The sequence below is a fragment of the Euprymna scolopes genome, chromosome 30, assembly GCF_053919585.1.
Source record: "Euprymna scolopes isolate OS-2025 chromosome 30, ASM5391958v1, whole genome shotgun sequence".
NCBI lineage: Eukaryota > Metazoa > Mollusca > Cephalopoda > Sepiida > Sepiolidae > Euprymna > Euprymna scolopes.
The window spans coordinates 12,755,651-12,768,740 of NC_136511.1; positions in this window are offsets into that span (position 1 = coordinate 12,755,651).

Below are 13,090 nucleotides of genomic sequence, written 5' to 3' on the forward strand. Positions count from 1 at the left end.
CGAAGTTTCTTCCACATCCGCTGTCTCTTCTCATGCCACTTTGACATTGCCTGATGCGAGCTTCAAAACGTCTACTTAATCCCGGCTGTCTTAATTTATTTTAATTTTAAAAGAAAACCACCCTACATGAAAAGAAATGTTTATGACAAGAAAAAATAAACAAAAAGTTTGCTTTACATTAGTTACAAAAACAAAAAAAAATGAAAAAAAAAACCCTCAAGAGCACATAAAAATGTGCTTTTTTAAACCTTTGTTTACAAAATATGAAAAACACACAATAAATGGTTTTCTTATCAGTATTTTTTTTCAATTTTGTTTGACGAGAAATATTGGTTGAAAAAAACATATATATATATATATATATATATATATATATATGTTTTCATCATGGGCAACATGAATACCCCCACAATAATTTCAAAAAATAAATATAATAATAATATAATAATATGAAAGAAGAAATTTCGAAAAAACATAACATTTTAGAGTGAGGATCACTTTTCTATATAAATGTAAGCACCCACTTTTTGGCCACCAAGCGTTTAACGAGACATGTCAACTCTTGAATTTTTTCAGTTTTGCGATTGAGAGGGGTGATCCAGCGTCGTTTAACCCCTAAGACAAACGAAGATCTACTTGGAGGCGGGGCTGATACGTTTAAACAGCCTTTATACCCAGCGTCGTTTAATCCACGCTGGGTCACGTCGTAAAAAATACCTTTTTTTTTATTAGAAAGTTAAGTTTGTTATCGATGAGATTAACGTGAAAAAAGAAAAAAAGTGTAAATTGTGGAATTGGGTGGCGGGGGCAGTAGATCTTAATTTTTTTTTTTTTTTTTTGTAGGTGTTAAACAATGCGCTTGAGCTTGCCCCACATTACAGTAGCAGGAAAAGGGACGTTAGAACATGCGGTCAGCTCGTCGACTAAGTAGGTCGAAACGCTGGTCCAGACGCAAAAAGAGGCAGTTGACAGGTTTTGTTGACTTTTATACTGGGGTCAGTGTTCTGACTGCGCATGTCTGGCTTTCACTTTAAAGGAAGTGACGTTTCGCATGTGTGCGTACTTGTGCGCGTATGTGCGCGTATATGTGTGTATGTTAGTGTGTGTGTGTGTGTGTGTGTGTGTGTGTGTGTGTGTGTGTGTGTGTGTGTGTGTGTGTGTGTGTGTGTGTGCGTGAATGTGAGTGTGCGTATGTGTGGGTGTGTATATGTGTGGGAAAACATGTTCGAACAAAGGTGATACAGCTCTCATATTCTAAACGAGTAGGACACAACGCCCTAGTAAATACAAACCCATCTGCTGTCTCACTACGACCAATAAGCTATTCACTGGTCTGATTTCGAAATATACATGTAAAAGAACAAACGGGGTACGAAAGGACGTTCCCAATTGTTTACTTACTGGCAATTCATCCACGGCCACCGAGTTATGGAAGGCCTGTTAACTGATCTGTCTCGCTTGGATTCGAAATACGAGCGTCGTTCCAAATAAGGCTATCTATTTTTTTTAACTCAAAAAGCTGAAGAGCTGCGAAGACGGAAGTGGTACTATAAAACCGAGCGACGCTTTGTGCTCAAGAATTTGTTTCTCTACATCAACATCACCATTCTCAATGCATTGTTATTAACTATGCACGATGGCTGTGCATGGGTGTCCGGAGTGTGCTTTGTTATATGGAGGTCGTTCGAAAAATAAAGCCTCCTATTTTTTAACTCCAAAAGTTGAAGAGCTGCGGAGACGGAAATGCTTACATAAAACCGAGCGACCTTTTATGCTCAACGATTTATATTTCTACATAGTAACCAGCATTCTCAAGGAACTTTTACCAACCATGAACCATGGCTGTGCATGGGCGTTCGGGGTGTGCTTCATCATACGGGAGTTGTTTTGAAAGTAAAAACTCATATATTTTAAACACAAAAAGTTGAAAAGCTATGAAGATAGAAGTGGTACCATAAATCCGATGAACATGTTCTACTCATAAGCGTCCGGTGCGCGCTTTGTCCTGTGAGGGTGATTTGAAAAGTAAAAACTACTATTTTTTTTAAACTGAAAAAGTTGAAGATCTGTAAAGACGGAATTAATTTCATAAAATTGAGTAACCTTTTGTGCTCCGAGATTTATTTTTCTATATATTCACCAGCGATGAACGATGGCCGTGCATGGGCGTCTGGAGCGTGCTTTGTTATACAAGTGTCTTTCCAAAAGTAAAGCAGTCTTATATTTTTAACTCAAAAGGTTGAAGAGTTACGAAGACGGCAGTGGTGCCATTAAAACGGGCGATCTTTTGTGCTACAGAATTTATTGCTCAATATAGTCCAACAGCATTCTCAATTCACTTTTGCCAGGAATTCAATGTCTCCTCTCTGTTTCTGACATGCGCCCTGTACATGTGCTGCCTTTTTAGAGTTTCCCACCGTCAATATCTGCAACAGAGAGGAAACTTTCAGGTCATGAATGCATAAGTTTAGTCATCATAACAATGTAATTTGCAATTCCCTCTAAATGTCACTCGTCTTTTGGGAAACTACATGTCTTGACAAGCTTCTATGACTGACGTTCACTCCTGATCTAAAATGGAAAACATACGTAAAAATCTGTTGCCAAAATCTCTGGAAAAATGGTTAAATCACTCTACCGCTCCAATAGGTATCTCCTTACTGATGCAATCCTCTATCTGTATAAGAGACAGGCACGTCCTAAAATAGAGCGTTATTGCCGCATCTGGGTAGGAGCTGCTCGGTGAGTTCTATCCTGCCCTGATAAAGTTCAAAGCCGGTTTCGAAATCTAGTAGGTGACGCCCTTTTCTCCTCCCTGCAACTTCCTTCCCACAGAAGAGACGTCGCGTGCCTGTCTCTTCTCTATCGCTACTTTCATAGCAAGGGCTCGACTGAACAATCTATGGCCCCCTTCTTGCAAACTTTCACAAAAACACTCGACTAGCTACAATCACTATCTATGATTTTCCCCACTCTCTGCCAGTGCCTAAATCTAAACGCAGATTCAGCGCACAAAACTTCTTTCATATAACTGGCCGCCTATAGAACACTGTTCCGCTGGCTTGCTTCCCGGTTCAATACAACATGGTAGTCTTTAGATCCAGCCTACACATATTCTTGTTGAGCCCTCCCCATAAATAATCATAATCTTTAGCGATTATTACACTAGCACCTTAGATTCATTAAGCCTTATCCTCGAGTGGTCTTCGGCCTTGATATGTGCTGACTCTCAAGTAGGAAAAATATTTGGGCGAAATAAAAATAGGAGGCATTACTTTTATTTAAACGGACGTATCTTGAGAGTAATCATATTATCTCGCCATTTTGTACCTTTTTCCTAATGCTTTTTTTTAGAGAGAATTATGTAAAAGTTGGTTGCCAGATGTGATTTTGTGTTTTTTTTGTTTGTTTTTATTGCTCGTAATTGTTTTGTTTTGTTTTTGTTTTGTTTTGAGATGTGTTTTTTTGTTGTTGCTTTGTTATTCAAAAGTTTAGCGGTTTCATTTCCCTTTTTTATTTTTCTTATTCGCTTCAGTTTTGTTTAGCAATTTTAATTAACATATTTAATTAAGCATTTAATCATTTTAATTAATAAAATCTTCTGTGCCTGCACCCAAGGATGGGTTGGGAGCGGGAAGGGGAGGAGCATCGACAACAGGTATAAAGAGTGAGTGTGAGAGAAATAGAATAGAGAGAGGATGAGAGAGAGAGGGTGAGAGCAATAAAAGAGGGATCAAAAAATGATAGGAGAAACAAGAAAGAAATAGAGATTGAAAGAATTAAGGGAAGAAAGATGAGGAAGATAGAAAAAGAAGGAAAGATTAAAAGGGGTGCAAAGAAAGAAAAGAAAGAAAGAAAGAAAAGAAAAGAAAGAAGGAAAGAAGTGGAGAGTTTAACAAGCAAAAAATAAGCACGGTAAGAAAGGAAAAGAATTCTCTACCTATATAAGAATCAGGTACATTCAAAGATGAAGTACTGTTGCCACATCTGGACAGGAACTGCTAGAAAGGACTTATCCTGACTTGATAGAGTTCAAAGAGTTCAAAATAGACTTCGTAGCCTAGTAGGAGATGCATTTTTCTCTTCCCTGCAACCTCTTTCTTACAGAAGAGATGTTGGGAACCTGTTACTGCTTTATCGTTATTTTCATGGCAAGTGCTTATCTGAGCTCCAATCTATGCCCCCCCTTCCCCAAACTTTCACGAGAAACACTCGTCTAGCTGGAAACACTATCAATAGTTTCCCCCACTCTTTATCTGTGCCTAAATCTAAACGTAGATTCCATGAACAAAGTTTCTTTCTTAAAACTGCACGCCTGTGGAACCGTCTTCTGTTTGCCTGCTTTCCAACTGACTACAATATGGTCGTCTTCAAGTCCAACGTAAACAAGTTCTTGATGAGCCGTTCCACTTAAGTTAGCAAATTTATCGAATTTCCATTAATAACGATTACTATCTCGTCTAATTGACTACTGTACACCCTTATCCTTGAGTGGCCTTTGGGTCTTGATAAGTGGTGCTTCATATGTAAAAAAGAATAAGGGAAATAAACAAGAAACGATGAGAGAGAAAGAACAAATAAAAAAAACGGAACCATGACTGTGCATGGGCGTCTGGAGCGTGCTTTGTCATACAAATGTCTTTTCAAAAGTAAAGCCTTCTTATTTTTTTTAACTCAAAATGTTGAAGAACTACGAAGATGGGAGTGGTACCATTAAAACAGGCGACCTTTTGTGCTCCAGAATTGATTTTTCTGCATAGTCAACACTATTCTCAATTTATTTTTGTCAGGAATTCAATGACTCATCTCTGCTTCTGACGCGCCCCCGGTATAGGTGTTGCTTTCTTAGAGTTTCTCATGGTAAACATCTGCAACAGAGAGACGGAACGTTCAGGTCATGAATGCATAAGTTTAGTCATCGTAAGAATTTTATTTGCAATTCCCTCTGAATGGCTTCCGTCTTGTGGAAGCTTCATGTCTTGAAAAGCTTCACTCCTGACCTGAAATAGAACACATACATCAAAACTGTTGCTAAAATGTTAGGATCGCTCTGCCGCTTTTCAAGGTATCTTAGTAAAGGAAAAAAGAAAGAAAAAAATAATTAAAGAAAACAAAACAACGGAACAAGCAAGGTAAGAAAGAAAAAAATAAAAGAATAAAATGAAAATAAAGAGACAGAAAAAAAAAGAAAGAATATAAGAAAAACGTAAGAAAAGAGAAAGAGATAAGGAAAGAAAGACAAAAAGAAAGAAGGAAATAAAGAAAAAGTTTTTTAAAAAAATCTGGAGGGATTAATGAAGTAAAAGCAGAAAGAAAAGAAGAAGAATTAAAACAAGGAAAGAAAGTAACAAAAAAAATAATAAAAAAACAAAAGAAAATAAGAATAAGAGACAGAAAAAGAACGAACAAAGGTAATAAAAAAAAGAAATAAGGAAATTTAATAAAATAAAAGAAAGAAATGTTTTCAGAGGAAAAAAACAAAATAAGTGAATAAAAAGAAAGAAAAGAGACAAAATTCAGGAAAGAAAGAAAGAAAGAAGCATACAGGTAAAAAGAACGAAAAAAAAAGAAAAAGAACAATAAAATATAAGGAAAAGAAAACGAAAACAAAGACAAAAATGTAATTAATAGAAATATTGTTTAAAAAAAAAGTAAAAGAAAAGATGGCGGAAGATACTTAACAAAAATAAAGAAAAAGGGTCTATAAAAATATGTTAATAAAAGTGGTTAGAAGAAAAATGAAAACCAACTAAAATAAAAAGAAATTGCAAAAATAAAATTAATTTAAAATGAAAGCCAACTAAAATAAAAAATTACAGAAATAAAATTAATTTAAAATGAAAGCCAACTAAAATAAAATAAAAATTACAGAAATAAAATTAATTTAAAATGAAAACGAACTAAAATAAAAAAAATTACAGAAATAAAATTAATTTAAAATGAAAACCAACTAAAATAAAAAAAATACAGAAATGAAATTAATTAAAAATGAAAACCAACTAAAATAAAAAATTACAGAAATAAAATTAATTAAAAATGAAAACTAACTAAAATAAAAAATTACAGAAATAAAATTACTTAAAAATGAAAACCAACTAAAATAAAAAATTGCCGACATAAAATTAATTAAAAATGAAAACCAACTAAAATAAAAAAAATACAGAAATGAAATTAATTAAAAATGAAAACCAACTAACCTAAAAAAATTACAGAAATAAAATTAATTAAAAATGAAAACTAACTAAAATAAAAAAATTACAGAAATAAAATTAATTAAAAATGAAAACCAACTAAAATAAAAAATTACAGAAATAAAATTAATTAAAAATGAAAACTAACTAAAATAAAAAATTACAGAAATAAAATTAATTAAAAATGAAAACCAACTAAAATAAAAAATTACAGAAATAAAATTAATTTAAAATGAAAACCAACTAAAATAAAAACAATTACAGAAATAAAATTTATTTTAAATAAAAACCAACTAAAATAAAAATTAAAATTAGAGGAATAAAATTAATTAAAAATAAAAACCAACTAAAATAAAAAATGACAAAAATAAAATTAATTTTTAATAAAAACCATCCAAAATAAAAATAAAAAATTAGAGGAATAAAATTTATTAAAAATGAAAACCAACTAAAATAAAAAATGACAGAAATAAAATTAATTAAAAATGAAAACCAACTAAAATAAAAGGAAATTACAGAAATAAAATTAATTTAAAATGAAAACCAACTAAAATAAAAAGAAATTACAGAAATAAAATTAATTTAATATGAAAACCAACTAAAATAAAAAATGACAGAAATAAAATTAATTTAAAATGAAAACCAACTAAAATAAAAAATTACAGAAATAAAGTTAATTAAAAATGATAACCAACTAAAATAAAAAATTACAGAAATAAAATTAATTTAAAATGAAAACCAACTAAAAAAAGAAATTACAGAAATAAAATTAATTACAAATAAAAACCAACTAAAATAAAAAATTACAGACATAAAATTAATTAAAAATGAAAGCCAACTAAAATAAAAAATTACAGACATAAAATTAATAAAAAATAAAACCAACTAAAATACAAAAATTACAGAAATAAAATTAATAAAAATTGAAAACCAACTAAAATAAAAAAAATTACAGAAATTAATTAAAAATGAAAACCAACTAAAATAAAAAAATTACAGAAATAAAATTAATTTAAAATGAAAACCAAATAAAATAAAAAATTACAGACATAAAATTAATTAAAAATGAAAGCCAACTAAAATAAAATATTACAGAAAACAAATTAATTTAAAATGAATGCCAACTAAAATAAAAAATTACAGAAAATAAAATTAATTTAAAATTAAAATCAACTAAAATAAAACAATTACAGAAATAAAATTAATTAAAAATGAAAACCAACTAAAATAAAAAATTACAGAAATAAAATTAATTTAAAATGAAAGCCAACTAAAAAAAGAAATTACAGAAATAAAATTAATTAAAAATGAAAACCAACTAAAATAAAAAATTACAGAAATAAAATTAAATTAACATGAAAGCCAACTAAAATAAAAAAAATTACAGAAATAAAATTAATTAAAAATGAAAACCAACAAAAATAAAAAATTACGGACATAAAATTAATCAAAAATGAAAACCAACTAAAAAAAAAAATTACAGAAATAAAATTAATTTAAAATAAAAACCAACTAAAATAAAAAAATTACAGAAATAAAATTAATTTAAAATGAAAACCAACTAAAATAAAAAATTACAGACATAAAATTAATTAAAAATGAAAACCAACTAAAATAAAAAATGACAAAAATAAAATTAATTAAAAATGAAAACCAACTAAAATAAGAAATTACAGACATAAAATTAATTAAAAATGAAAGCCAACTAAAATAAAAAATTACAGAAATAAAATTAATTAAAAATGAAAACCAACTAAAATAAAAAATTACAGAAATAAAATTAATTAAAAATGAAAACCAACTTAAATAAAAAATTGCCGACATAAAATTAATTAAAAATGAAAACCAACTAAAATAAAAAAAATTACAGACATAAAATTAATTAAAAATGAAAACCAACTAAGATAAAATATTACAGAAATACAATTAATTTAAAATGAAAACCAACTAAAATAAGAAATTACAGAAATAAAATTAATTAAAAATGAAAGCAAACTAAAATAAAAAATTACAGAAATAAAGTTAATTAAAAATGAAAACCAACTAAAATAAAAAATTACAGAAATAAAATTAATTAAAAATGAAAACCAACTAAAATAAAAAATTACAGAAATAAAATTAATTAAAAATGAAAACCAACTAAAATAAAAAATTACAGAAATAAAATTAATTAAAAATTGAAAACCAACTAAAATAAAAAATTACAGACATAAAATTAATTAAAAATGAAAACCAACTAAAATAAAAAAAATTACAGACATAAAATTAATTAAAAATGAAAGCCAACTAAAATAAAATATTACAGACATAAAATTAATTAAAAATGAAAACCAACTAAAATAAAAAATTACAGAAATAAAATTAATTAAAAATGAAAACCAACTAAAATAAAAAATTACAGAAATAAAATTAATTAAAAATGAAAACCAACTAAAATAAAAAATTACAGACATAAAATTAATTAAAAATGAAAACCAACTAAAATAAAAAATTACAGAAATAAAATTAATTAAAAATGAAAACCAACTAAAATAAAAAAAATTACAGACATAAAATTAATTACAAATGAAAACCAACTAAAATAAAAAATTACAGACATAAAATTAATTAAAAATGAAAACCAACTAAAATAAAAAAAATGACAGAAATAAAATTAATTTAAAATGAAAACCAACTAAAATAAAAAATTACAGACATAAAATTAATTAAAAATGAAAACCAACTAAAATAAAAAAAATTACAGACATAAAATTAATTAAAAATGAAAGCCAACTAAAATAAAATATTACAGACATAAAATTAATTTAAAATGAAAACCAACTAAAATAAAATATTACAGAAATTAAATTAATTAAAAATGAAAACCAACTAAAATAAAAAATTACAGACATAAAATTAATTAAAAATGAAAACCAACTAAAATAAAAAGAAATTGCAGAAATAAAATTAATTTAAAATGAAAACCAACTAAAATAAAATATTACAGACATTAAATTAATTAAAAATGAAAACCAACTAAGATAAAAAAAAAAAATTAAAGAAATAAAATTAATCAAAAATGAAAGCCAACTAAAATAAAAAATTACAGACATAAAATTAATAAAAAATGAAAACAAACTAAAATAAAATATTACAGAAATTAAATTAATTAAAAATGAAAACCAACTAAAATAAAAAATTACAGACATAAAATTAATTAAAAATGAAAACCAACTAAAATAAAAAATTACAGAAATAAAATTAATTTAAAATGAAAACCAACTAAAATAAAATATTACAGACATAAAATTAATTAAAAATGAAAACCAACTAAGATAAAAAAAAAATTAAAGAAATAAAATTAATTTAAAATGAAAACCAACTAAAATAAAAAATTACAGAAATAAAATTAATTAAAAATGAAAGCCAACTAAAATAAAATATTACAGACATAAAATTAATTAAAAATGAAAACCAACTAAGATAAAAAAAAAAATTAAAGAAATAAAATTAATCAAAAATGAAAGCCAACTAAAATAAAATATTACAGACATAAAATTAATTAAAAATGAAAACCAACTAAGATAAAAAAAAAATTAAAGAAATAAAATTAATCAAAAATGAAAGCCAACTAAAATAAAAAAATTACAGAAAACAAATTAATTTAAAATGGAAGCTAACTAAAATAAAAAATTAGAGATAAATGAAAGGAAAAAGCAAGTAAAAACGATTGGGCTGCAAAAGAAAGCCAGAAAGGAAAAACGTGTTGTGTAAGAAAGAATAAACTGACAAAGAAACGAAATGGAAATGTTGAAAAAATTAAGAAAAGAGCAAAGATTAAATAAGAATAAAAAAGATAGGAATAATTTGGGAAAAGAAAAGAAGAAAGAAAGAAAGAAAATAAGCAAAAAAGAAAAAAGAAAGAAAGAAAATAAGAAAGAAAGAAGGAAAGAAAGTTAGCAAATATTAAAAAAAAAAAAAAAGGAAATACTTGATGAAAATAATTTTTTATGAGAGAGAGAGAGGGGGGGGAGAGGAAGAGAGTTCCAGCCTGGTGTTTTGTTTTTCGCTTCATATCCTGTCTGTGTCTGTCAAGAAAAAGCAGAAATAAAATTCATCTCGCGTTTGGGATGATTTTAAATTTAAAAGCTTAGACATTAGTTTGCTTTGTCTCTCTCCATAATAAACATCCGATTTTAAAAATTTGTTCTGCGATAAATGTTGAAATCTTTATTTAATCCAGAGTTCCATTTTACTTTGCACTCCCTACCCCACGGAACAGAATTAAACACCAGTTTGGCTGAAACGAGTTTATTATTGGGTATGTTTTTAATCTTATCTTTTATTTACGAAGGTTTCTCTCTCTCTCTCTCTCTCTCTCTCTCTCTCTCTCTCTCTCTCTCTCTCTCTCTCTCTCTCTCTCTCTCTCTCCAAACCTACAGAGATTACACCATTCCTGTAATGATCCAGTCTGTGTTGATTTTGAAATAGGAGTTTAGTTCTGTGCAGTTCTAGGAGGTCCATCTTCTCAGACCTTGCTTCTCTCTTTGAAAACTGTTAGTTTATTGCTAATCGTTTGGGGCGTCTTTATCGAGGAAAGCCTACGGGCTACGCAGGCACTTTTTGCAGGTAAGAGTGCACCTCCTCTGGATCGCGGACTTCCCAATCCCACGTTTCGATCATAGTGCCTAAGTTCTTGCAAAGAGATAGAAGGAAGAAAGTGAAACCTTCGAAAAAATGATATATGAATATAAGAGAAGCAGAGAGAGAGAAAGTTATAAAAAAGAGAAAAGAAAACGTCATAATAGATGGAAATAGTTGTGAAATAAAAAGAAAGAAAGAAAGAAGGAAAGAAAAAAGAAACAAAGACTGAAATAAAAATAGCAAGAAGGAAAGAAAAAAGAAACAAAGACTGAAAGGAGAAAGCAAAGAAACAAGAGAAAAAAATGAATGGATAAAAATAATAAACACGTACATGAGATAGGCAGAGAGAGAGAGAGAGAGACAAAGAGAAAGCGAAAGAGAAAATGGGGAGATGTATACAGATAGATTGACAAACAGACAAACATAAGTATTAAAGGAAAAACGTCGTAATAGAAAGCAAAATTGTTTTTTTAAGAATAAATAAATAAAAAAGAAAGAAAGAAAAAAATACAAGAGAAAGTAACGTTCGATAAAAATATATTCATGTATATGAAAGAGACACAGGAAAACAAAGGGAGAGGGAGGGAGGGAAAGAAACGGTCGATAAAATATGCATATACGAAAGAGCGAGAGGGAGAGAGAGAGAGAGAGAGAGAGAGAGAGAGAGAGAGAGAGAGAGAAAGAAAGAAAGAAAGAAAGAAAGAAAGAAAGAAAGAAAGAGGTAGAAATGTCCTTATCCCAATAGTGAGTTGGTCCACTGATGCTTTTTGGATCGTGTGCACCATTGATAAATTTTCGTTTCAAGAGTTTGCCAAGAAATAAAGAAATGGCGCGTAAAGAACGCGATGACGGCCTGAAGCCATGACGAACGCCAGCTGGGCCTTACAAAATGGCCGCCTATTCAAATTTAAGAGAAGTTTGACTATATATACTAATGAGCTAGAACGAGGAAATAGTGGTAGATAGAATATTACCTATTGCTCATCTCTCTCTCTCTCTCTTCCTTTCACTTGCCAGTGCGCTCTCTCTCTCTCTCTCTCTCTCTCTCTCTCTCTCTCTCTCAATCCCCTCGCCAATCTTTCACGAGAAACACCCGTCTGGCTGAAACTACTGTCAATAATTTTCCCCACTCTTTATCTGTGCCTAAATCCAAACGTAGATTCCATTAGCAAAGCTTCTTTCTTAGAACTGCACGCCAGTGGAACTCTCTGCCGCTTGCCTGTTTCCCACCTGACTACAACTTGGACGTCTTCAAGTCCAACATAAACAAACTCCTGACAAACCGCCCTCTTACGTAAGACACGCTATCAAAACCCCCAATACTAATGATTACTACAATACTATCTCATTGATTACTGTACACGCAATAACTCTTATCCCTGAGTGGCCTTCGGGCCTTGATAAGTGGTGACCCCCATGTAAAAAAAAAATATATATATATACTAGCATTTCAGCCAGGCGTTTCCCGGGTGTTTGGAGGTGTGTTGAGCAAAAAAAAAAAAAAAAAAAGTGGTAGTAGGAAGGCAGGCTCGAACCCGTACGCAAAGGGAAAAAAACGGAAAAAACCTGACGTCTTTGCTGTTACAACCACTGCCAAACCAGAAATGACGCAGGTTTTAATTAAGGCTAGACAATCGAAAGGAGAAGATGACTTTCGAAAATATCGGCGAAAAATGCGACCACCTCTGTAGAAAAGTGCCCAGTTGAAGGTGAAGATATTAATGTCTTTAGTCAATTTTTCGATATTTGTCGTCTGAAAGGTCGAACTTCAAAACAATACTGATCTTGCAAAAATCCGTCGCCTCTGTGGAAAGTTTTAGGCAGACATGCAAACATACATACATACATACATTTATGTATTGGCTACTCAAATTTTCGACCCAAACCGATGAAAAAGCTTGCCCTATCTCTGAATACCCTTTATGTAAAATTTCAAATGTTTAGACCAGAAATTTTCTGAGTAATTTTGTAGAGACCGAAGCGGTAAACTTTTTCAAACTTTGACCCCTATTATGACCCCTTAACATTTATTGTTTTGAGCTCAAATCAAGTTAAGTTGAATCCATGTTCAAGGAACCTATATATCAAAATTTCAATTGTTTATACCCAACATTGGCGGAGACGTTTGGTAGAGTTCTCAAAGGTCAAATCGTTGAACTTTGACCCTTTAACAGCCAAATTTCTGGCCGAAAACAGATTACAAAGATTTTCCCAAATCTCAGTACGCTGTATATCAAATTTTGAGTCTGAAGACTTAAAATTGACAGAGTTATTGC